Raw genomic sequence first — 7251 nt, 5'->3', positions numbered from 1 at the left:
TCAAGCAAAGTTCCCTAAAGGAAAAAAAAAAAAAAGGACAACACAAATGAAAGCTCATTTTCCCAAAGTGGCCACTGAAATTCTAAGTTACTTCTAGTATACTCAGCTTATAGTGTTTTTAAATATGAACCCCAAACCAGTGAATCAGTGGTTAGGGGGGAAATCCAGGCTCATTTATCAAAGATGTTAAGCAATAAGGTTCAAGCTTTTGGTTTCCTTCTTTTTGAAGCTTTTAACAGCCGGCTCAGGGTGCCCAAGTAGATGGTATAATACTAGTTACACACAGACAATGGACAGGACACAGAACCACAGTAAACAAATGGACAGGACAGACACAAAACCACAGTAAACAAATAAGTCCCGCAAGCTGACGGAGGTGCTCTTGACCTCCTTCAACCTCTCAGACGGCTCTGTCTGCTGACAGAGGTGATCTTAGAGAATCTCAACTTCCCAGACACACGATCATTCACACACCCAGAACCAGAACTCTAGAGTCACCAGGAGTCCCTACTTGCCAGTCTACTCACAGGGTTGGTCATCTGGGGGTGCCTGTCACCCCAGAAACCAAGGGCTCAGGTCCTGCTCTGGAAACCTGGGGCCTGCACTATCCGCCCCGGCCCTGAGCACAACAGGGAGAGAAGTCACGGACTCACCTTGGGATCCCTCTTATGCAGGTCTTGCTTTTCTTTCACCCACCTCTTTTGGCACTGTTGGGGACCAGCTGTGGAGTGACAGACCCAGGTCTGTCAGATAGTCTCCCCAGAGGCAAATGAAACCTCTCGTGGCCGCTTGTCAGGAGAGCTGTTGATCAGCCCCAGGCCCTGTCCAGGGGCCTCTGCGTCTCAAGCTGCTGAAGCTCCCCATATGGGCCACCAAATTTGTTACCGCAATAACGCGGATTGGAGCCACCTGCCACAATAGCCAATTCTGAGACAGGGGTGAGGTGAGCAGTAAGAGGTTTATTATATATCAATATATAGGCGATAGAGGGGAATAGATTCCCCCAAAAAACCCATCTCCCCCACTGGAGATTGGCTGAAGGCTTTTATAGGGACAGGATTATGGGTCTTAGAAGTTTGCGTTAGTTTCCCCTTGAGGTGGTGATGTCTCAGATGAGTTAATCTTCTACTGGTATTCTTGGGGGTTATCTGGTGACATCCTTGGGGATTATCTGGTGAAATCCTGGTTTTTCTTGTCACAAGATGGGTACTTTGTTTGGTTTTCATCCTTAGATCATTATCACTTGTTTTCTACCTTGCTCCAAGGAGGAACATCGGTTAATCTTAAACCTTTTGTAGAGACCGGAGAAACAAGATCATGAGACAATGTGGCAGTTAGCAACGGGGAGTAAAAAAATAGTGAACCAGGTCTGTACAGCCTCTTCCACTGTGACACACATGGGGTTGCCAGGAGTCAAAGTCGACTTGCCGGCAACTGGCTTTTACTGGTACATGAAATTCTATCTGTGTATAGATTTAGAGGCTTTTATTAAACAGCATGGACACAGATGTGACTAACTAAAATGACTATTTTGCAAAGAGTTTAGGAAATTATTAAGATCTCTGTGCTGAATACCAGGTTTTTCAGACTACCATTTTGGAGACTTAAAACAAGTCTCCAAATTTCTATGGGCCTCACTGTCTTCATGCATAAAAGAACAATGGGATTAGACTGGGTAATTCTAAGATCACTTCCATCACTGAGAAGATAAAATAAATGCATCAATACATAAACAAATAAACAGAGTGTCTCAAAATAAAGACTACTTTTGCCACAGATCAGGTTAGGCTGTTGTGGCTTGGTATAGGGTGACAGTGATGGATGGATGTCATTTTCAGGACATACTCTGAATGCAGATTAATAGGACTTGTCAAAGAACTGAGTGTGAAAAATAGGAGTCAGAGATAACTCCTAGGATTTTGGTCTTCTGCAATGGATGAATGGTGGTGGCTTTTACTGAAATGGGAAAACTGAAGGAAGGAAATTTGGGGTGAAGAAATCTAGAGTTCTTTTTTACATACATTAATTTATAATTCTCCTTACTCATCCTCAGATGTTGTCCACACACTTGTATATCCAAGTCTGCAGTCATAGGAAGTCAGTCATAAGCTTATAGATGGTATTTAAATCCAAGGAACTTGGATATAAAGGAAATAAGTATTTCCTGTAGTGAAGTAATTTATAACCTTATTGAGTATATACTGCAAATTAAATTAGAAACAACCTGACATAAAAAATAATTGTTAACATGAAAATAATCATGAGGATGGCAGTGTACTATAAATGAATAAACTAATTCTCTGACATGAGGTAACCATGTAACCCAAGACAACTATTTTAATCTCTCTTGGCCTTGATGGAGATAACGGAACTCCTTTCCTAAGATAGTCCCTCTGACTAGGAATATCAACATCACCTCAAATGATAGGTTTAAATAAGCCCCATTCTAAATGGGCAATCAGAAATTGGAGAAAATTAAGGCCACAAGGGAACTAATCATAGAAAAACTTCCCAAGGTGATTCTGATATGCTAGCAGGTTTGCGCCCAACACAACTTGAGCCCCTTGCCAATAGCAATGCAACCATTCTTGTAAGCCAGTGACTCTTTCCTGAGAATGGGAGTGAATGGGGAAAGTAAGAAAATCAGAAATAAGGTCGTAAATAGGGAAAATCAGAAATCAGGTCAATACCTATGAAAATTGGCTCAGGGCACCTTTAATATGTTTACACTGACCAATGAACCCTGATCAAGGATGACAGAGGAAAGAGTTTAAAGGATTAAATCCATAGTCCAATAACTCTCCATTATATCTCATTGTTTGTTTTCCTTCTGTTATTTAATTCTTTAAAACAAAGCATAGGCATGGATAAAATAAATCGTCAGGCACAGATTTCACCTCCTGGGCCTCTCCTTGGGTATGAAACATATCAGTCTTTTTATTGGTGCCATGGTGCTATGCTTCAGATCAACATCGTGGCTCTCATTTTGAACTCCATTCTCATTCTCCTGATCTGGGTGGATTCTCACCTCCACACACCCATGAACTTCCTGCTCAGCAAGCCGGCCTTGATGGACTTGACATTAATCTCTAGTTTGTTCCCAAAATGGTCATCACCTTCTTCTCAGGGACGAGAAGCACCTCATAGCCAGCTTGTGGGGCTCAGATCTTCTTTCTGACTCTGGAAATTGCTGAGTGCATTCTCAGCACCCTCATGTCCTATGACCAGTATGTGGCCATCTACAACCCTCTAAGATATGTCATCATCATGAGTCCTAGGGTCTGTGTACAGATGGCTGCTTTCTCCTGGGCTGGAAGTGCCATTACGTCACTGGTACACACAGCCTATGCCATGCATTTCCCCACCTGTGGTTCCAGAGAGATTTCCCATTTCCTCTGTGAGCTCATGGCCATCCTAAAGTTGGCCTGTGAGGACATCTCTGCCTATGAGAAGGCTGTGGTGGTGACAAGCATCATGGTGCTTCTCATTCCCTTGTCTTCATCTTCTCTTACGCTCTCATCTTCCTTGCCATCCTCCGCATGAACACCCGTGAGGGCAGAAACAAAACCCTGACCACTTACTGCTCCCATCTGACTATGCTATGCCTCTACCATGGCCCTGCCATGGGGGTCTACATGCGGTCTAGTTCCTACCATAATGCGAAGCTGGACCAGGTACTCTTTATACTCAGTCCTATTCTCATGCCTGTGTTGAACCCCCTGATTTATAGTCTTAGGAAGAAAGAAGTGATAGGAGCCCTAAGGAAGGTGCTGGACTAATACTGATGTCAAATAACATAAGAAGATATGTCCGTTTGTAATCATTAACTTTCATTCAACCTAAGTAAATTGTGCTTATATGTCAAGAGGTCTTAGTTTTGGAGTAATTCATTCACTTAACAAATATTTGACTATGGCTTCCTATGTGTTAGGAACTCTTCTGGGTACTTTCAGTGTCCTCTTTAGAGTTGCTTTAGAATTGTGTTGGGGTTTCTCAGGTTTCATAAACCTAGGTTTCTGTATATGGAATTGACATCACTAGTGCTTCACTCTTTTGAAGCCTCCTTGCAATATTAAGTCCCCCTTGGAGACTCTGGACTTTCAAACCCAAAAAAACCTGTTGCCATCGAGTCGATTCCAACTCATAGCAACCCTATAAGACAGAGTAGAACTTCCCGATAGGGTTTCCAAGGAATGGCTTGTGGATTTGAACCGCCAACCTTTTGGTTAGCAGTAGAGTTCATAACCACTGCGCCACAAGGACTTCCAGGAATTAGTTATTCCACACATGTGGTAGTGACAAGAAGTGATGATGAAACTACCAAAAATCCAGGAAAGTTGGAGCAAAGATATCACATTATACCTCTGAGTAACAGAGAGTTCTCATTCAACCCGTCAAAGAAGTACACTTGGACATGAACCCAGAAATGTTTTCTGCCTGTATTCTCCATCTTCCAGCACACACGTGGAGCCATCCACACCTTAAACTATCTGTATATCTACTCCTGATGCAGTTACACTTTTGTATTTCCAACACCCTTAATCAAGTTTGTTCAAGAGTTGAACTGTAATAGTTCAATAGAGCAAAGAGTAGAATGAAGCTGGCCAAGATTACATATTATGATCATAATTGCGAGGCAATTGAGCCTGAATTAAACTACTGCATGAAATGTTTTGACTAAGCTCATAAAGTAGTTAATTAGAATTTAATTAACTCGTTCATATAAGTAAAATGATAATCAAGTGGATCTCATTGCTACAATTATTTAGAGTCAGAGGTTCAGTAAAGAGGAGTAAGAAATGCACTTTCAGTAAGAACGAACCGTGGCCTGGTGAGTTAAGTGTGTGTATAACTCAAGCATGATGTGGGCAACCAGAACTAACTATATGTCAGAAATGACTGAGGGTACACAGGTGAAACTACTTCATCTACTAAGTGGAAAAAAGCAGAGTAATCAATATTTAAATTTTTAGGAGTTATGAAAGTTAACAAATGAATACAAGGGAAAGGTGATGTGCTGAATGAGTTCTATCACTTAGAGTATTTGAATGTATAAAACTAGTAGTCTATTTAATTATGACTAAACATACTATACAAAGACATACTGATAAAGGACCAAATCATCTCAGTCCGTAAGCAATGACTTAAAAATCAAATCTGTGTATTGCTATGTCAAGTAAGTTCGATTTTCAGCACTATAATCTCCTTTTTTCAATATACACAAAAGACCATTATACTACATCAACAAAAAACAAGTGGGGGAAGTGGGGCCAAGATGGTGGAGTAGTCAGACGTTTCTTGTGGTCCCTCTTATAACAAAGACCTGAAAAAACAAGTGAATCATTCATAAATGACAATCTAGAAGCCCTGAACATCAAAGACAAAGTTGAGGAATCGGACTGAGTGGTAGGGAGAGGAAGATACTGTTCAGAATCAGCGAGGAGTTGTCAGACCTGACCCAGCGGGAACTAGCACCCTGCATCCTGGATTGGCCGGTGTGCGCGGTGAGGCAAGCAGTGGCACTCAGTATGTGCATTCCACATCAGGAGAGACTGAGTGGCAGACAGTCTACTCAACCCTCCAGAATCAGCAAGAAGAGATGCTCAGCCTGCAAAAGTTAACTACATGCATTTAACCTACCTCATGGATCAAAAACACCCCCTTTGGGAAGAACCTCTCTCCCATTTACCTGCACCCTCCCGGCTCTGCACTGGGTCCCAGGCCATGTTCAGAGATTGCCATGTCCCCTGGGCTGGAAGTAGGACTCATTATGAGCCATGAGCCATTCCCCTGGCTTTGGAGAGGGAACAAATTAACAAAGAAGAAAAAATAATCTGTCAGCTCCCCTAAACTGGGAAGTCAGGGCAGGCACAGCCTTTTTGCCTAGGCACAGGCATAAGTGGTCCATGGACTCTGAATGCCTTTCACCCCTTGATAGACCTGTGTGGGCCCATTTCAACAGTGTAGGCCCTCATTACCACAGTACAACAGGGCATATACCTGTAGCCTATTTTCAACGGTATTGGCTATAAGGAGGAGTGGCAAGTTTGTGATAATTGACACTGCTCTGCCTATTCAGCAGGGTCCTCACCTACCCACATCAAGGGCCTAAGGACTGGTGACTCCACCCATGACACTTCGCCACCCATGACAGGGGTCCAAGAATAAGTGGTGTTCCCCAGTCCTTACAGCCAACAGCACTGGATGTTCATAGTCTGGCTGCAAAACCCATCCACCTATGTGCTCTAGGGAAGTGGGTCATGCTTTTCTCCCAGACACTCAGGAGTAGCCATCAGCACCACCCCCACCTTGCTCAGTTCATGACCCCCTAGGGCAGCCAGATACCTGTGCCTACTCCAATCACCCCCTGCCCATCTAGGACTGAAAGTGAGAGCCTACACCACAAACTTGGTGACTGACTACCTGGACTCCTGCGCTGAATCTATACAAGAAAAGTAAATGGACTTCTGGGCTCACACACCTAGCAACAGCTCTAATCACCAGGTCGCAGGACATGAGAGCTTAAAAGGTGCCAATAATCAAACTAGCTGGCATAACTGGATATCCATCTGCAAAAAAATTAAACAAGATCCATACCTAACACCATGCACAAAAACTAGCTCAAAATGGATCAAAGACCTAAATATAAAACCCAAAATGATAAAGATCATAGAAGAAAAAATAGGGACCACACTAGGAGCCCTAATGTATGACATAAACAGAATAAAAAACATAACTAACAATGCATCGGCACCAGAAGAGAGACTAGATAATTGGGAGCTTCTAAAAACCAAACACTTATGCTCATCAAAAAACTTCACCAAAAAAGTAAAAAGACAACCTACAGAATGGGAAAAAAGTTTTGGTTATGGCATAGCCAATCAGGGTCAAATCTCTAAAATCTACAAGATACTGCAAAACCTCAACAACAAAAAGACAAATAACCCATTTACAAAATGGGCAAAAGATATGAACAGGCACTTCACCAAAGAAGACTTCCAGGTGGCTAACAGATACATGAGGAAATGGTCACAATCATTAGCCATTAGAGAAACGCAAATCAAAACTACCATGAGATACCATCTCACTGAACAAGGTAGCATTAATCCAAAAGACACAAAATAATAAATGTTGGAGAGGGTGTGGAGAAACAGGAACACTTATATGTTGCTGGTGGGAATGTAAAATGGTACAACCATTTTGGAAATCGATATGGCGCTTCCTTGAAAAGCTAGAAATGCAAGTATCATA

General features: G+C 42.3%; 1 pseudogene; it reads left to right on the top strand.

Annotated features, from left to right (window-relative positions):
- The first annotated feature begins 2863 nt into the window (after nucleotides 1–2863).
- Nucleotides 2864–3779, top strand: LOC101357080 (olfactory receptor 56-like; annotated as a pseudogene).
- Nucleotides 3780–7251: the final 3472 nt, after the last annotated feature.

The sequence above is a fragment of the Trichechus manatus genome, unplaced genomic scaffold (assembly GCF_000243295.1).
Source record: "Trichechus manatus latirostris isolate Lorelei unplaced genomic scaffold, TriManLat1.0 scaffold00181, whole genome shotgun sequence".
In the NCBI taxonomy this organism is placed as follows: Eukaryota; Metazoa; Chordata; class Mammalia; order Sirenia; family Trichechidae; genus Trichechus; species Trichechus manatus.
This window is presented reverse-complemented; position numbering and strand designations above follow the sequence as displayed.